Raw genomic sequence first — 19957 nt, forward strand, 5'->3', positions numbered from 1 at the left:
TTTCTACCCCTAATATGATCTGTTCTGTTTCTAACTTATTACTAAGGTAGGACAGAGTTGTTACCCACCTTTGAACAAATCGTTTGATGCCCTCTCTCTTGGGGTCATACTTCTCTCCCGACCAGAACCGATTAAGAACATCCATCTGCTTTCTCTTTCCCCAGTATTCCTCAAAGAACGCTAATTTAAATTCTGACAATTTCGCGTATTTTTCAGAGGCTAAATTCCCCCATACTCTGGCCTCTCCCATCAAATTTGAAGTGATAAAGCCTATCTTTTGTTTATCGCTCCATACTTTCGGCAAAACGTCTTCAAAATCGTTCCAAAATTCTCTGGGGTGCATGTTCTTACTTGGGTCAAATTTTAAAAACTGTCTGTGGGTAACATACGCAACCTCGGTAGATTCAATTATTCCACTGGAAATTATACTACCACTATGGTTAGAAACACACTGTTCTACTTTGGTTAGTCTGCATTCATGCCCACAAAGTTGCTCATTCACACTTTCACTGAAATGGCTTATGTGAGTCTCTAAATTATTGACCTTATTTACAACTTGCTCTCCAAGTTTCTCACACCGAATTTTGGTATCATTTACTTTACATTCTAAGGCGGCATGATTAATTTCATTGGAATTCTCTACCACTTTTATGTGCTCACATACTTTATCTAATTCTGCATCAACATGGGATTTAAATTGCTGTTGATCCTCAGTAACCTGTTCGATTCGTGTCGTCAATTCACTTTGCACTTGAACAATATTTTCTGTACATTCTAGTTTAACCTGCTGTATTTCAACATTTACTTTACTACTGAGCACTGCTAAATCTTGCTTCCAACAGTCTCTGAGATCGGATATTTTGGAATCTAAATCAGCGCCCATTTTAGTCATCTCATTACTTAAATCAGATCCTAATTTAGACATTTTTGAATCCATTTTACTTGACATATTAGTTTCCATTTGTGACATATTAGTTTCCATTTTTGACATACTGGAATCCATCTTACTTGACATATTGGAATCCAACACGTTCATCTTAGTTAATAGATTCATCAGCATACTGGCGACATTATCCTTCGCCCCCTCATTTGCTGATACAATGTCCCTATTAACATTAACTACCGGCATGGGTAACTGTAACTCACTGGGCACTGACATATTTGGATCTGACTCCAAACTATAATTAACATAGGATGAATCAGTCAAACTACTACTGAAATTGGGTTGAGACACGTCTAAACTAAAATTCATGGGGTCATTTTCCCCTGTCTCCATCCCACTATCACAACTTAGTTCCGCCTTTTTGTCACTTGGTTGAAACTCAGCCATTTTTCTCAGTTTGACTCCACAAACACACAAAGTTTTCAAAAGCACTGTACTTAACTTTGTGCTTCGGCGTGCTGCGTTGCTGCTAGATGAAACTGCGGGTCCGTTCACCATACACTGCAATGCTGTACCAGTTTCCGGGCCCCCGCTCGAATCAGCGCTGCCAACTGCCACTGCTGTCGTCGCCTCTGCGTAGTCTCCGTAGCTCGTCGTCTGCCAGACGCCGTCGTAGACTGCTATTCCAATCGGCGCGTAGTCACCGAAAAATTCTTCCGTTCCGTACAACACATTACAGTTCACGGACACTTTCACTGTCCTTCCTATTCACGTGGCGATATCAATTTGTACGCTACACAGTTCCTACACATAGCGAGCACTTCTGTATTGTCCGGTAATTGTCACTACTGCTTTTTTTGAAATTCACTGGAATTTACTATTTTTATTCCCGGGCGATGCACCACTTGCGACGGGTCAGGCTCTTATCGCGCAGTTTCCTTTCCCTGAAAGAAAATCCACCTACCTCGTTTCTTAGGTAGTTGCTGCACTCGCCTCTCCTGATAGCAGCTACTGGAAAAATTGCAGAAAAGCAGTGTTGAAGAAACTGCAATTTAATAGCCGCTCACCGGAGGCCGCGATACATGTTTGCTGAAATACAATCTATGAGCAATCTTCCTAAATAAATTGAGTTATTGGAATGGTAGTAATTGTTTACTCAAACGAGAACGCGAAGTTGGTAATTCTATTTAAGCTCTTTATTGTCTTTAAGCCTGATCATCAGCCCGCTAATCTACGTTTGAAGAAAGTTCAGTTCACAATTCTATCCACACTCAAACCCCGCCAGAATTAGCTTTCAAAGTTACGGAATTTACTTAACTGCAACACAGACGATTTTCTAACATACACGTTTGCAGTCGATGTTCAATAATAGTTCGTTTTTTAACGTTAATGCTCGCCATAAGCACTTAGTAAAAGTTTACGAAGTACCGCCACGCTTTTAATTATTAAAGTTACTCGCGTCTTTCGCGGAACGAAAAGTCACAACTCGCTCAAACTCACACTACGCGTTACTGGACTCTTCCAGTCTCAAATCGCACAGTACCGAACCGATGAAGCCGTTTTATGACTTCATTTTACACATTATTCGCGAGGACACATCAAGCATGTCTCTTCTCGATCACAGTTCCTTCGCGACCCCTCATCCACTCGCGACTCACTCTCCTAGTCTGCTAACCGTCCTCGCATCTCATTGGCTCACACATCACACAGCCAATCAGAATTAACTCTTTGGGTGCGCCTCGCGCCAAAATCTAGCACGCACCAGTCATGACTTCTGAATCATTTACGTCATGATTTCTTGTTACACAAAATTTACTGTATAATTTAACAAACCGAAAGGAAAACTAGACTTTACTTTATTTCCAGAAATTATTTAAATACTCGCGAACGTTCTGGCTGCTTGTACAATACCATACACTCTTGGACATCCGACATTCACTAAGATGGGGAACCACTGGCGACTCTGTTCCCACGGTTACATCGTCTGAACACTTGCGAGTTCCAACCTAGATTTTATACACTTGCAAAGAATGGCGAATGTCCCTCTTTCATTCACTCAGGCACACTCATTCACTCTCACCTACTCATATAAAATAACTGTTCACAAAAATTCAAAACATTTATGGTTTTAACAAAGTTATAGGTGAATTTCTAAAAGTAAAATTCTCAAAATAAATACAAAAGCGTGGAAGGTGATTTTGTTTCATAGTTGGATGGTCACTGAAGGTGATCTATACATAATGGTATTTATTTAGACTCGAAAATTGTAGAAATTTGCGTTTTCTGTAAGATTTTTCTAATTTCCAAAATATGCAGGTTTCAAAGCTCAAATTTGGATGACTTATTTTTATTCATAACAGAAACTAGTATATTAACTTTTAATTTCCTCAGGTTCCTCAGTTAGAAGTTATTAAAGATGAAAGTTCCACGTTATACACGCGGCTAGTTAGCGCACAGGTCTTACATTCTCACGGTACAGACATGCCATATGGTCGTGACGTCAGACGAACGGACACCGGTAATCTGCCCGCTACAGCACATATGCTAATCTGATGGCTACTTTACAGTCTGTCTACATTTCACAGTAAATATTTGATAGAAAACTGTGCGCTCGCACTAGTTGCGACGCCACAGTGTAATAAGCAGACATCTATCCACAGTATCACACAGGAATTCCACCCATCAGGATCCACCGCAAGTACTATGACAGTTAGGCGGGAGGTGAGAAAACGGATTTCATGGTCGAGCGGCTGCTCGTAAGCCATACATCATGCTGGTAAATACCACACGACACCTAGCTTCTTGTAAGGAGCGTAAACATTGAACAATGGAAAAACGTTCTGTGGAGTGACGAATCACGATACACAATGTGGCGATCCGATGGCAGGGTGTGGGTATGCTAAATGCCCTGTGATCATTATCTGCCAGCGTGTGTAGTGCCAACAGGAAAATTCGGAGGCGGTGGTGTTATGATGTGGTCGTGTTTTTCATGTAGGGGCTTGCTGTTTCACGTGGCACTATCACAGCACAGGCGTGATGTTTTAAGCACCTTCTTACTTCCCAAGGTTGAAGCAATTCGAGGATGGCGATTACATCATTCAACAAGATTGAGCACATGTTTATAATGCACGGCCTGTGGTGGAGTAATTACAAGACAATAACATCCCTGTAATGGGCTGGAATACAGAGTCCTGACCTGAGTCCTATACAACACCTTTGGGTTGGTTTTAGCGCCGACTTTGTGCCAGGCCTCACCGACCAACATCGATACCTCTCCTCAGTGCAGCACTCCGTGAGGAATGGGCTGCCATTCTCAAAGGAACCTTCCAGCACTTGATTGAACTTATGCCTGCGAGAGTGGAAGCTGTCATCAAGGCCACGGGTGGGCCAACACCATATTGAATTCCAGCGTTACCGATGGAGGGCGCCACGAACTTGTAAGTCATTCTCAGCCAGGGGTCCGGATACTTTTGATCACATAGTGTAGGTCGATGTGGTGAAGTGACAGAACGGCAAAAACTAGCTATCATGTTTGGATATCCCCTTGGTCACACCTTCAGTGAAGTTGCGTACTTCTTCGTATATTAACACGACTGTTCAGTGTGTCCACAAGGAATAGTGTACCACTGTGTACCAAGTCTAAGAACAGTGGTCATAAAAAGGTCCTAACCGTAAACTGGAGACGTTTATCATTCTTTGCTAAGTTACCAGTAACTCATTGCTAACGACGCAAGTGTTTAGTCGTGGCTAAAAGTCGTAATTACGAAGCACCTGTTTCTACGCCATCGCTGTTGTAGTCTATCCGACGCTCATAACAAAATGTATTGAGGCCCAGCTGTTGATCCATTAGATAGAAAAAGCTGAAATCTGCGAGGCTTATTAACGATCGCTATCACTGGCGACCATCCTGTTGCACCTCAGTCAACACCCATCCAAGTGCCAACACTAGATGAGTGACTCTAGTACAAGTCGACAGCCCATGCCTTCGGCGGCTGTTATGTGCGAATTGGCGATCTTATCACATCCAGTGCCACAGACGTGGAAGCGCTGAAATGGCATCTGGAAGTCAGAGTCTACGATTTATTGGAGACCTTATGGCAGTCGTAAAAATTCCGGAGGTTACACCGACGCCACGAGCACACTAAAACCGAAGCAATTAACTTACCGGCGCACGCACTTGTTAAACACAGCTGGCAAGCACGAGCCAGGTAATATCTGTCTACCACGATAACTGATGGCGAGGAAGCGTCACGGACGTGCTCGCCCAACTCTGACGAGGGACGTTAAAAGGGAAGCAACGTGCATCAGATTTCACTAAAAGATCAGGATGGTAAACCAGAGGTTGGCGAGCTCGTATGGAAACTTAGCCGCAGTCATCCGTCACGTGCATTATTCACGAACAGAACAAGAGGGGAGATAGGAAGAAAAAAGGGGGGGTGGAGGGGTAATGATAATATTGGTACACGAAATACCCTCCGCCATACATCGTATGATGTGTCCACATTAGATGATCCGCTCTTTGCCTTATGAAGGTGAAAAACCGGCTAAAGTGTTTTGTCGGATGATTCAACAGTACGATGTTGGTAGAACATTCAAAAACAGTCGAACCTCAGTGACTTCACTTGGAACCTATAGTGATGACAGTATTCGTGAAGACCGTTACAGTTGAACATAAGCAAAAACGGTTGCAATATGTGTTGCATAGTTCATAATGTTATCAGCAACGAACTCACGTACAGCAAAAAAAGTGCAAGGTCGGTTCTGAAAGTGTTACTGCAAAAACACAAGAAAACAAGACTGAGAATGTGTACAAATTTGAAAGACTGCTGAGAAAGGGAAAGTAGCCCTTTTCTTGCCCGCCCGGTTAGTGGTGCGGTCTAATGCACGGCTTTCCGGATTGGGAAGGAGCGCCTGGTTCCCGGCACGAATCTGCCCGACGGACTTGCGTCGAGGTCCGGTGAGCCGGCCAGTCTGTGGATGGTTTTTAGGCGGTTTTCCATCTGCCTCGGCGAATCTGAGCTGGTTCCCCTTAATCCGCCTCAGCTACACTATGTCGGTGATTGCTGCGCAAACAAGTTCTCCACGTACGCGAACACCACCATTACTCTACCACGCAAACATAGGGGTTACACTCGTCTGATGTGAGACGTTTCCTGGGAGAGGGGGGGGGGGGGAGGGGGCGAACCGCACAATAGTCCTGAAAGAGTGGTTCTGTGTGGGGCGGCGGAGGGGTGAAGCGGACTGAGATAATCGTCGTGTGGTTGCGGAACACTGCGGCTGCGGCGGGGACACTGTGTCTCCGGTGTTTCTGGCCACCCGGTTAACATACAATACAACACGACCCTTTTCTTAACAAAATTTTAACGTGTGATGAAATTTAGATTGACCATTTTGAACTAAGTTCAAAAGACAAAGCATGGAACGGAAGCACCAGCGGGAAAAGTGAAGTTGGCCATTTTTCTGAGGCTCAAGGTGTCATCTTTTGTGATTATTGGGAAGGTCAGCGTACAATAAACAGCGCGTACTACTTCAATATTCTGAGGAACGAAGTAAACCGCGCAGTGAGAGAGACACGTCGCGGATCTCAAAGAAAAGGCTCGCTCTCACACCGCCCATCTTATCCAAGAAAGAATCGAAAAAATGTGTTTGGAGATACTACCTCATCCTCCTTACCATCCAGATTAGGTTCCCTCGGATTTTCGTTTGTTTGGTCCACTCATGGAGGCATTATGTGGAAAAGAGTTCATCGACAAAGATAAAAAAATTTGGGGGGTGGAAATGGGTCAAACGACAAGAAATATTTGAATGAGGTATGTAAATAGTTATCGTTGGGACAAGTTTGTTAATACTGGTCGAGATTGTGTTGAGAAGTAGCAGAAGTGTTCTTTTGTAAAAATACAGTTTTTTCCTGCATCAGTTTGTCTCTTTAATTATTAAATGTCCCTCATAGGTTGTGCAACAGACGCTGAGCTAAGTCATGGTAGAGAATTTTGTGCCTCCTGTTTGTATGGAATGAGCGTAGTAAGATGTGCAGACGTGGAGATGTGGCAGATTGGCCAACACGAGCTGTGTGCTTCATCCATATCACAGCATGATCGCCAGTTTTCTCAGCATATCCAGTGTAGTCTAATCAGAGCGAAATGCTATTCTTCAGATCAGGAAGACTCCGGATACGCCCTGATAGACACGATCTTTCAGATATCCCCACAAACAGATGTTAAATGGATTTATGTCGGGGAATCTGGAATGTCACTCGTCTTGTAACTGTCTAGAGATGATGCAGTCGTTACCGATGGTTTCTCGAAGCAAGTCTTTCATCTGGCAAACGACTTGTGATGTCTCCGCCGGCCGGAGTGGCCGTGCGGTTCTAGGCGCTACAGTCTGGGACCGAGCGACCGCTACGGTCGCAGGTTCGAATCCTGCCTCGGGCATGGATGTGTGTGATGTCCTTAGGTTAGTTAGGTTTAGTTAGTTCTAAGTTCTAGGCGACTGATGACCTCAGAAGTTGAGTCCCATAGTGCTCAGAGCCATTTGAACTTGTGATGTCTCCCTATCTTGCATGAAAATAGTGGTGTAGACACAGTTGCGTTCTTGCAAAACTGGAATCATGTGTTGCACAAGGGCGTTCTTATAACGTGCAGATGTCACTCTACACCTGACAGCCCACGTAGCGTCACCTTCTCGATGAAAAACGAACAGAACGAAAAGCTTGTAAATCACACCACACAGTCTCACTATCTGAGAGCAGTGGATGTTCTTGCACAACATGTGGCGGCGTAAAACCCCACCTGCGACATTTCTGTGCATTCCCGGCACCATGCAGAGTAAAACGTGCATCATCCGTCCGAAGTATATTCGCCGGGCACATGTCGTCCATTTCCATGAGTGCCAGAAAAACGAAGGGCAACATTATGGCTTTTTAGCCTGTCTTTGGACTTCATTTGGTGCGCATTCTGAATCTTGTAGGGATACCTGTGTGAAATGCGCCGAGACATCTTTTGAACTGTTGCCCAGGGAGAGACAATTCCCGTGACACAACTCGAGCACTGGCTGTAGAATTTGAGGTTGTGCTGTATAATCGGCTACAGCTACAGCAAAGCCACAAACAGCACACTGACGTCAAAACAGAAAACATTCTGACTGCTTACAGTGCTACATTTGTTGACTTAGAGAAAGCTTTTGCCAATGTTGACTGATCCACATACATAGGAATCCTAAAGGAAGAGAAGATATAATACAGAGAGCAATAGCTTATGTGCAAATTCTACGGGAACCAGACTGCAGTTAGGAGTCTAACGACACGAAGGGGAAATAGCAGTTGAGAAAGTGAGACAGGGTTATAGCCTCCACTCGGTGTTACTCGGTTTTTACATTGAACAAGCAGTAAAGAAGAGCGAGGAGTAATTTGGAAAGGAAAGTAAAGTTCAGAGAAATGGAATAAAAATTATGAGGCATGCCGATGACATTGTAATAGGGCAGTGTCTTGAAAAGATATTATTGGCCATCAAAAACAGTAAAACAAGTGTACTGGAATGTAATCGAATTAAATCAAGTGATGCTGAGGGAATTGCATAAGGAAATAATACCGTAAAAGTGGTACCAGTAGATGAATTTTGTTATCTGAGCAGCAAAGTAATTGATGATGGCCGAAGCAGTGAGGATACAAAGTGATACTCGCGAGAAAAGCGTTTCTGAAAAGAGTAATTTGTTAGCAACTAATATAAAGTTAAATGTTCGGGAATATTTTCTGACGATATTTAGTATGGAGCATGGTTTTGTACGTGATAAAGAGTTCAGACAAGAAGAGAATAGAATCTTTTGAAATGTGGTTCTACAGAAGAATTCTGAACATTAGATGGGTAGGTCGAGGAACTACTGAGGAGGAACAGAATCGAATTGGGAAGAAAAGAATTTATGGCATAACCTGACTGAAAGAAGGGAGGTATTGACATGACAGACCCTGAGGCATCAACGAATCATCAGTTCAGTAATAATGGGACATGTAGGCAGGTGCACGTGATATCAAGACTTGAAGACTGCAAGCAAGACCAAAACAATGTGGTTGATGGGTAGATACGAGGAAATGAAGACTCCTGCACAGGACAGAAAAGTGTGGAGAGCTGCATCAAACCAGCCAGGACTAGTGATGGAGGTCATCGCTGAAACAACCGGTTTTCGATTATATATACACTGTCCATTAAAAAAGCTACACCAAGAAGAAATGCAGATGATAAACGGGTATTCATTGGACAAATATGTTATACTAGAACTGACATGTGACTACATTTTCACGCAGTTTGGGTGCATAGATCGTGAGAAATCAGTACCCAGAACAACGACCTCTGGCTGTAATAACGGCCTTGATACGCCTGGGCATTGAGTCAAACAGAGCTTACATGGCGTGTACAGGTACAGCTGCCCATGCAGCTTCAACACGACACCACAGTTCATCAAGAGTAGTGACTGGCGTATTGTGATGAGCCAGTTGCTCGACCACCATTGACCAGACGTTTTCAATTGGTGAGAGATCTGGAGAATGTGCTGGCCAAGGCAGCAGTCGAACATTTTCTGTATCCAGAAAGGCCCGTACAGGACCTGCAACGTGCAACATCCTACTGAAATGCAGGGTTTTGCTGGGATCGAATGAAGGGTAGAGCCACGGGTCGTAACACATCTGAAATGTAACGTCCACTGTTCAAAATGCCGTCAATCCGAACAAGAGGTGACCGAGACGTGTAATCAATGGCACCCCATACCATCACGCTCGGTGATACGCTAGTATGGTGATGACGAATACACGCTTCCAATCTGCATTCACAGCGATGTCACCAAACATGGATGCCACCATCATGATGCTGTGAACAGAACCTGGATTCATCCGAAAAAAATGACGTTTTGCCATTCGTTCACCCAGGTTCGTCGTTGAGTACACCACCGCAGGCGCTGCTGTCTGTGATGCAGCGTCAAGGGTAACCGCAGTCAGGGTCTCCGAGCTGATAGTCCATGCTGCTGCAAACGTCGTCGAACTGTTCGTGCAGATGGTTGTTGTCTTGCAAACGTCCCTATCTGTTGACTCAGGGATCGAGACGTGGCTGCACGATTCGTTACAGCCGTGCGGAGAAAATGACTTTCATCTCGACTGCCAGTGATACGAGGCCTTTGAGATCCAGCACGGCGTTCCGTATTGCCCTCATGAACCCACCGATTCCATATTCGTCGTTGGATCTCGACTAACGCGAACAGCAATGTCGCGATACAATAAACCGCAATCGCCATAGGGTACAATACGACCATTATCAATGTAGGAAACGTGATGGTACGCATTTCTCCTTCTTACACGAGGCATAACAACAACGTTTCACTAGGCAACGCCGCTAAACTGCGGTTGGAAGCTTGCCTCATGTCAGCACGTCGTAGGTGTCGCCACCGGCGGCAACCTTGTGTGAATGCTCTGAAAACCTAATCATTTGCATATCACAGCATCTTCTTCTCGTCGGTTAAATTTCGCGTCTGTAGGACGTCATCTTCGTGGTGTAGCAATTTTAATGGCCAGTAGTGTATGTGTACATGTATTCGCCCCCCCCCCCCCCCACATGAACTATGGACCTTGCCGTTGGTGGGCAGGCTTGCTTGCCTCAACGATACAGATACCCGTACCGTAGGTGCAACCGCAACGGAGGGGTATCTGTTGAAAGGCCAGACAAACGCGTGGTTCCTGAAGAGGGGCAGCAGCCTTTTCAGTAGTTGCAGGGGCAACAGTTCCCGGGCGGGAACTACTTAGGAGGACGTTGTTACCAGGAGAAAGAAAACTGGCATTCTACGGGTCGGGCAGGTAGGTTAGAAAATTTAACAAGGGACATGGACAGGTTAAAGTTAGATATAGTGGGAATTAGTGAAGTTCTGTGGCAGGATGAACGAGACTTCTGGTCAGGTGAATACAGGGTTATAAATACAAAATCAAATAGGAGTAATGCAGGAGTAGGTTTAATAGTGAAGCTACTACAAACACCATTGTGAACGCATTATTGTGGCCAAGATAGATACGATGCCCACGCCTACCACGATAGTACAGGTTTATGTGTCAACTAGTTCCGCAGATGACGAAGAGATTGATGAAATGTATGATGAGATAAAAAATTCAGATAGTGAAGAGAGACGAAAATTTAATAGTCGTGGGTGACTGGAAAAGAAAGAGAAGGAAAATTATTAGGTGAATATGGAATGGAGTTCAGAACTGAAAAAAGAAGCCGCCTGGTAGAATTTTCACAGAGCATAACTTAATCATAGCTAATACTTGGTTCAATAATCATAAAAGAAGGTTGTATACATGGAAGAAGCGTGGAGATATTGGACGGTGTCAGTTATATTATATAATGGTAAGACAGAGATTTAGGAAACAGGTTTTAAATTGTAAGACATTTTCAGGAGCATATGTGGACTCTGACCACATCTATTGGTTATGAACTGTAGATTATAATCGAAGAAACCGCAAAAAGGTGGGAATTTAAGAAGACGGGAAACGGATAAATTGAAAGAACCAGAGGTTGTAAGAGAGTTTAAGGGAGAGCATTAGGGAACTATTGGCAAGAATGGGGGAAAGAAATACAGTAGAAGAAGAATGGGTAGCTTTGAGAGATGAAATAGTGAAAGCAGCAGAGAATCAAATAGGTAAAAAGACGAGGGCTAATAGAAATCCTTGGGTAGCAGAAGAGATATAGAATTTAATTGATGAAAGGAGAAAATACAGCGGACCACGGTGGCGGTGCGGTTCTAGGAGCTGCAGTCAGGAACCGCGGGATTGCTACGGTCGCAGGTTCGAATCCTGCCTCGGGCATGGATGTGTGTGATGTCCTTAGGTTAGTTAGGTCTAGGGGACCTAAGATCTTAAGTCCCATAGTGCTCAGAGCCATTTGAGAAAATACAAAAATCCAGTAATTAAAGCAGGCAAAAAAGAATACAAACGTCTCAAAAATGAGATCGACAAGAAGTACAAAATGGCTAAGCAGGGTTGGCTAGAGGACAAATGTAGGGATGTAGAAGCATTTATCACTAACAGTGAGGTAGATATTGCCTACAGGAAAATTAGAGAGACCTTTGAAGAAAAAAGAACCCCTTGCAAACCCAGTTCTAAGCAAAGAAAGGAAAGCAGAAAGGTGGAAGGAGGAGTATATAGAGGGTCTATACAAGGGCGATGTTCTCGAAGACAATATTATGGAAATGGAAGAGGAGGCAGAAGAAGATGAAATAGGAGATATGATATTGCGTGAAAAGTTTGACAAAGCACTGAAAGACCTAATTCGAAACAAGGCCCCGGGACTAGACAACATTCCATTAGAACTACTGATAGCCTTGGGAGAGTCAGCGCTGACAAAACTGTACCATCTGGTGAGCAAGATGTATGAGACAGGCGAAATACCCTCAGACTTCAAGAAGAATATAATAGTTCCAATCCCAAAGAAAGCAGGTATTGACAGATGTGAAAATTACCGAACAATCAGTTCAGTAAGTCACAGCTGCAAAATACTAACGGGAATTCTTTACAGACGAATGGAAAAACTGGTAGAAGCTGCCCTCGGGGAAGATCAGTTTGGAATCCTTAACAATGTTGGAACACGTGAGGCAATACTGACCCTACGGCTTATCGGGAAAGTAGATTAAGGAAAGGCGCACCTACGTTTCTCGTATTTGTAGACCTAGAGAACGCTTTTGACGGCGTTGACTGGAATACTCTCTTTCAAATTCTGAAGGTGGCAGGGGTAAGATACAGGGAGCGAAATGCTATTTAAAATTTGTACAGAAAACAAACGCCAGTCATAAGAGTCGAAGGGCATGAAAGGGAAGCAGCGATTGGGAAGGGAGTGAGACAGGATTGTAGCCTCTCCCCGATATTAATCAATCTGTATATTGAGCAAGCAGTAAAGGAAACAAAAGAAATATTCGGAGTAGGTATTAAAATTCATGGAGATGAAATAAAAGCTTTAAGATTTGCCGATGACATCGTAATTCTGTCAGAGACAGGAAAGGACTTGGAAGAACAGTTGAACAGAATGGACAGTATCTTTAAAGGAGGATATAAGTTGAACATCAACAAAAGCAAAACGAGGATAATGGAATGTAGTCGGATTAAGTCGGGTGCTGCTGAGGGAATTAGATTAGGAAATGAGACACTTAAAGTAGTAAAGGAGTTTTGCTATTTGGGGAGCAAAATAACTGATGGTGGTCGAAGTAGAGAGGATATAAAATGTAGACCGGCAATGGCAAGGCAAGCGTTTCTGAAGAAGAGAAATTTGTTAACATCGAGTATAGATTTACGTGTCAGGAAGTCGTTTCTGAAAGTATTTGTGTGGAGTGTAGCCATGTATGGAAGTGAAACGTGGACGATAAATAGCTTAGACAAGAAGAGAGTAGAAGCTTTCGAAATGTGGTGCTACATAGGAGTGCTGAAGATCAGATGGGTAGATCACATAACTAGAGAGGAGGTATTGAACAGAATTGGGGAGAAGAGAAATTTGCGGCACAACTTGACTAGAGGGAGGGATAGGTTGGCAGGACACATTCTGTGGCATTATCATGAAATACACGTAATGTATTCACATTTGCGAGTATGTACAGTCATCAGTTGTGTAATGGAAAGACGTCAATGAAGTTTGTCAAACCGGGACTCGAACCCGGATTTTCCGCTTATCGCGAGCGGTCGCCTTATAACTTGGCTGTCCGATACGACTCACGGCGCTATAAATGTTGTCTTGTGGGCAAAAACGAGCCTGGCGATGCTTGTCGAGACCGTATAACAAGCTCAGCCGTGATGAGATTTGTCCCGGATACTACGTTTCCTCGCATATCAGTGATGCAAAACACGGCAAATAGAAGAGAACGCGATGTGAATTTGTTGTGTACCATGGCGTCTTTGAGAACGTATGTAATGAACGTTTCAACTTGTTTCCAGAAGACGCGCCTGTAAATGCGTAACTCTATTCTCCGTTCAGTCTCATTGCTGGCCATTGTAACTCGTTGTTAAGGCGGGCGATTACCGATCAGCAGCGGGTCGAATGCGTTGTGTCGAGCGTCGCCGTACGCGCAGCACGGCTGACGGGTAATTGCGACTGCAGTATTTGCAGGGGATTTCACGGCCGGCCGTGCCCAGGTCGGGGTTCATTAATATTTATCCATGCGCCCTTTTGCAGCCGCGCCGGAGCCAGCTCGGCCGCGCTCTGCTCCCACGGCCCCCTCGCAGCCAGGCCGACCGCACGACAACGGTCGGCGGCTCTGAAAGCGGCCAGCCGGCGTCTCCACAATGGCGGCCATTGTCACCGCTCGCAGCCGGCTGCCTGCCGGCACGTGACCTGCGGGCGTGCGCGCCGCGCGTGCGCAGAGGTCGCGTGGCGCGCCGCACCGGGGGTTCCCCCGGCCGGGCACGTACAGTCTCTGCCCGGCTGGGCCGCTAAGCGCGCGGAAATCTGCCATTTGGAAGGGAAATATCTATTAGCAGTAACGCGGTGGACGGGCACCCTTCGAACATATTAGGCACCAACAGGCGCGGGCGCAGGGTTCAGTATTGGGTGGAGGGGTCAGAAGTTTTCACTGGTGCGCCCCCTCCCCACCTACATTTAACCACTGATGACTAGAATTTTATTAGTAATTAAAGAAGCACACCTTGAACTAAAGAAACAAGCAGCTAAAGTAGGACTTCGCATATCCTTTGAAAAACTAAGATATTGACAAACATCAAGCACTCATGTAAATACCTAAGAGTTCAAGAACAAAAGATTGAAATAGTAAAAGAATTCAAATATCTCGTAGAATGGATTAGTTGGAATGCTGGGGAAAGCAAAGCAATGGAATCCAGAACAAATAAACTTGAATTGCCCTTCCAACTAACAAAAAATATATACAACAAAAAAAACCTTTCATAGGGGTCCAAAATTACACATTACAAGACGGTGATTAAGCCAGAAGTACTGTATGCTGCAGAAACACTAAACATGAATGTCAAAGGCCAAACGGAAAAACTTGAGCTAAAGGCCAGAAAAATTTTAAGCAAAATCATAGGACCAAAATTTCAAGACAATAAGACTATATACATCAAAAATGAAACTCTCTACAAGAAATTTGAAAAACTTTCAGATACTACGCGAAAAAGGAGGATATATTCCAACAGATTAATCAAACAAATCTTTGACTTTTTCCGTAACTGCAAAACGAAACCCAACTGGTTTAAAAAAAATGGTTCAAATGGCTCTGAGCACTATGGGACTGTGGTCATCAGTCCCGTAGAACTTAGAACTACTTAAACCTAACTAACCTAAGGACATCACACACATCCATGCCCGAGGCAGCATTCGAACCTGCGACCGTAGCAGTCACGCGGTTCCGGACTGAGCGCCTAGAACCGCACGGCCACCGCGGCCGGCCCCAACTGGTTTAAAGAAACTGAGAAAGACCTAGTAGAATTAAAGATTTCATAAAATTCACTTATTAATCGTACAGCTAAATTAATTACTATGGATTAAAACATAAGGTTAAAAGACAAATCAACACAAAAGTCCAAACTCTGCATCTCGGAAGAAGAGAGAAAAAGAAGATCAGAATGAATGAAGAAATACTGAGCCCTAAGAAAAGAACAACGCGCAAAGAAATGATTGATCCAGAGTACCCCAAAGAGGGTGAAACGAAAGAAGAAGAAGAAGAAAATATGTGAAATATTAATATAGTAATAATAATAATAATAATAATAATAATTTTAAATAATTTTTCTTTGCATGTAATAATAGAAGTGCTTTTTGTTGTGTTATGCTTAGACGTATGCATTTTTATCTTATACAGTCACAGCTATTTTGCCAATTTTAAAAGGTAAATGAGGCACCGGTAGTGATGGTAGAGGAAGGTTCCTAGGAGGTTGTGTTGTTCAAAATGGTTCAAATGGCTTTGAGCACTATAGGACTTAACATCTGAGGTCATCAGTCCCCTAGAACTTAAACCTAACTAACCTAAAGACATCACACACGTCCATGCGCGAGGCAGGATTCGAACCAGCGACCGTAGCGGTCGCGCGGTTCCAGACTGAAGCGCCTAGAACCACTCGGCCACCGCGGCCGGCCGGCCAGCTGTCCCGGCGTGTTCAGTGCCAGGCACTGCGCGGACCTGGCTCCTCCTGAATCCCCAACCGAACTCGCACTCATACACCACCCGGAAAAACGACGACATCGCCCCAAAGATAGGGCAACAGTTACTACATACCGACAACCACTGCTGCTGCCACTAACGGACAGGACACGCTTGCGAAACCGAGTGGCGCCAGTCAACACGAGAAGAAGACAAACAACCGCAACCATGCCTACTAAACGGTACCGTATGGTCTCCAATAGAGAGCGAAAACCTACAAACAGCACCAACGCGAGCCGCAGCACAGCTCAACATGAATCATCCGAGTACAAATGACAGCTCCGCCCATGATTTCCCTTTTAATACCTTGTGTAAGCGATACTAGCGCCATCTGCATATGTGCATATCGCTATCCCATGACTTTTGTGACCTCAGTGTATTTCGGGTACAACATCTTACTCAGGACTGCCATACCCGTAACTGACATAACTTACGATGTGTCTAATTTTACTGATAGACGCAGTAATTTATACGGAAAACACGCTCCGACACAACACTAAGATTCAGCAGAAAATGTGCTCCATGCTTTACCAATTAAGTCATTATGAATATCAGAGGAGCAGCACGCAGGAAATATAAACAGAATCCGACCTCTGAGAGTCTCCTCGCCTACACGCGGATACGCAACCCAACCCAGTTAGTCTGTCTGTAACAAAATTTTCAATTGGCTCTGAGCACTATGGGACTCAACATCTTAGGTCATAAGTCGCCTAGAACTTAGAACTACTTAAACCTAACTAACCTAAGGACATCACAGACATCCATGCCCGAGGCAGGATTCGAACCTGCGACCGTAGCAGTCCCGCGGTTCCGGACTGCAGCGCCAGAACCGCACGGCCACCGCGGCCGGCTGTCTGTAAGAAAAGACAAACTCAGATACTCCCACCCCTTACCTGAGGATTTTCACAGGATCTCTGTATTGCGGAAAAATTTAAGAGGTTTAGGAATAGGTAAACTTTAATCTGCAGCTGAAACTCTAATTCATATTGAGGCTCTAAATTGACTATTTCGCGTACCTGTACTTGACCAACGCACAAGGACGAATACCATCGAGTCCTATGAAGTGCAAGTGGTTGGCACATACGGGAAACGGTTTTCTGTAGCCAGTAAGCCTTAAGTCAGTCAGGAAGTCAATTATACGAATTCGTTCGGCAGCTGAAGGACATGGCGAAATTACAACAAAAATGATCAATTTGCTCGTCGATCCATTACTGCCAATAATAACGGTAACGGATACCTTCAACCATTGTCTGACCTCCAGCAACCTGGAAAAGGGGACTCATAAAACCTCTACCGAAAAAAAGATCTACCAAAGAACCTTCTGACTACAGGTCCATTTACTTTCTACCAGCATTATCTGAGGTTTTAGAACACATAGTTCACGATCTGCTTAGCAATTACTTAACACCAAATAGTCCTCTAGATGAATAACAATGCGATTTCTAGAAAATTTGCAGAACGACGACTCCTATTATGAAAGTGATTGAGGAACTGAAACAAGCTGTGGGAAAAGAAGAGGCGACTAGTGTGTGCCTTTTCCTTCTCAGAAAAGCTTTCGACAACGTCGACTTTGATATACTTCTCACTTAAACTCAAAAGTCAAAGTCAAGTGCCGTACAATGGTTGTACTCATACCTTACATACCACCAACAGTGTGTAATGATCGGAACAGAGAGGTCACAATGGAAGAATGCAGTATCAGGGGACCCACATGATCAGTACAGGGCCCATTAGTTTTCTCTTTACATTTTAACGATGTGTCGACTATTATCTCACATTGCAAATATCATTTATACGCCGATGTCCTTCAGTTATATCTAACTGCAAACCCGACAAATCTATGCACGCCAATCCAGAACGTAAATGCTGACTGAATTGCTTTATCACAATAGGCGCAGAACATATATTTGAAACTTAACCATCTAAAGCCTTAGTCGCTCACAAAAGACTTTATAACTCCTCAGTTCAGAGAATCTCATCTAGCCTTAACCCTAAACGGCACAGAAATCACCTTTTCTTCTTTTGCACAGACTTTGGGGATAATTTTGGACCGTCACTTAGACTGGAATGAACACATAACTGTAGTTTTGAAGCAAGGGTAAGAATCACGTCATTCACTCCACAAATACACAGAAAAGTATTTCCTCTCTTGTATAAAAAGAAATCATACAGTCGCTAATGCTCCCGATCTTTGATTAGGGTGATCCTCTTCTCCAAGGCCTTTTGTGCGAGACCTCACGTCGGCTGGAACTGGCGGTGAATGCTTGTTTGTGGTACAATTGTGACGTATGCTATTTCGACCATATCACTCCTGCTTTTCAATATTTATCACGGCTGCGTGCCGGTAAACAGAGATTGTCACACCCTGTGTTTGTTGTATCGTCTTCTCAATCATTGCACCCCATCCTATTTGTGTCCAACCCTTACACTACTATTTGAACAACACTGCAGAAATACTCGTTCCCAACAAAGTAAAATCCTTCTGTACCACTACACAAAACGGCCATATTCTCTAAATCATTTTCTGTATCAGGAATCCAACTTTTGGACAAACTTCAAAAGACAGATAATGACCAAGCTCTCTCTTCTTGCAGTTCACTCTTGTCGACCCTACCTCCACCACCACGTTTCCCTTCCCTTGTCTACAGAGATCTCTACTGAAATTCTCTTCTTTCCTACGGCCGTTGTCACTTTCGTTTTTATCTTCTCTTCTTTCACTATCCCTTCTACCTCGTCTAATACCAAACAAGGCTTCAAAAGTGCAAAACTAATTAATTTCATTCTTAATGCCTCCATTACTTTCCTTTTATTATTAGTGAAGCTATTAACATTACTGTTACCAATTATTAAATGATAATTGTTTGAAACCCTCAGCTGCCGAGAGGTGGTGTTGATATACCTCAATGGAGACAGTTAGAAATGTGTGCCCCGACCGGGACTCGAACCCGGGATCTCCTGCTTACATGGCAGACGCTCTACCAATTTTTTTTTTTTTTTTTTTTGTTCGGTATTGTTCGCTGCATTTGGTGTGTGCGGACGTCACAAGTCATCCGTTGAAGTTGATCGTTTATTCTTTACTAAGTTTTTTTTTTTTTTTATCACAGAGAGCGAGCAGCCCCCTAGACCGAACACGCTGAGCTACCGTGCCGGCGATCCATCTAAGCCACCGAGGACACACATGAATAGCACGACTGCAGGGACTTATCACCTGCACGCTTCCCTATCGAGGTATATCAACAACGCCTGTCGCAGCTGAGGGTTTCAATTATCGTTTATTCTAGAGAAGCTGCACGGTCATCAATGGTATCTCTTCTTTCGTGAGTATTGGAACAAGGCCGGTGCCATTCAGTTGCCGGTACCATTACAAACTACCGTTATCCATGATGGCGGCCATGACGTCAGAGACACACCCCCTCGCCTACATATACGCGCTAGGCATAGCCTTTCGTAAATGTTTTCATAAGACCGCCACCATTCCAAAGCACCGTTATTCAACAACAACAAGGTCGCACCCAGTGTATCCACCACGTGGTGGGTGTCTAGTTCCTATTGCCGTGGCGCGGTGCGAGAGAGAGAGAGAGAGAGAGAGAGAGAGAGAGAGAGATAGCGTCATATCTCTATGTCACAGCCCCGCGCCTACATACACGCGCTAGGCAGGACCTATATAAATCAGTGCACGGTCCACCTCACTCTCACACTGCTCGCATACTTCGTTCGTCCAGTACTTGTCACGTCTTCGTAATTAAACGTCCAAAAATGAAGCGTTCACGATCCGCCAGTGGCAGCAGCAGCAAACGTGCTCATGTGGACGAAGTTCCCTCGTGGTTCTCGTCTGCTCTCCCGCTCGTCAGGTGGCCAGTCACCGCCACAAAGTGCAACTGCACTCACTAAGGATACGATATTTTATACATG

The sequence above is a fragment of the Schistocerca gregaria genome, chromosome 6 (assembly GCF_023897955.1).
Source record: "Schistocerca gregaria isolate iqSchGreg1 chromosome 6, iqSchGreg1.2, whole genome shotgun sequence".
NCBI lineage: Eukaryota > Metazoa > Arthropoda > Insecta > Orthoptera > Acrididae > Schistocerca > Schistocerca gregaria.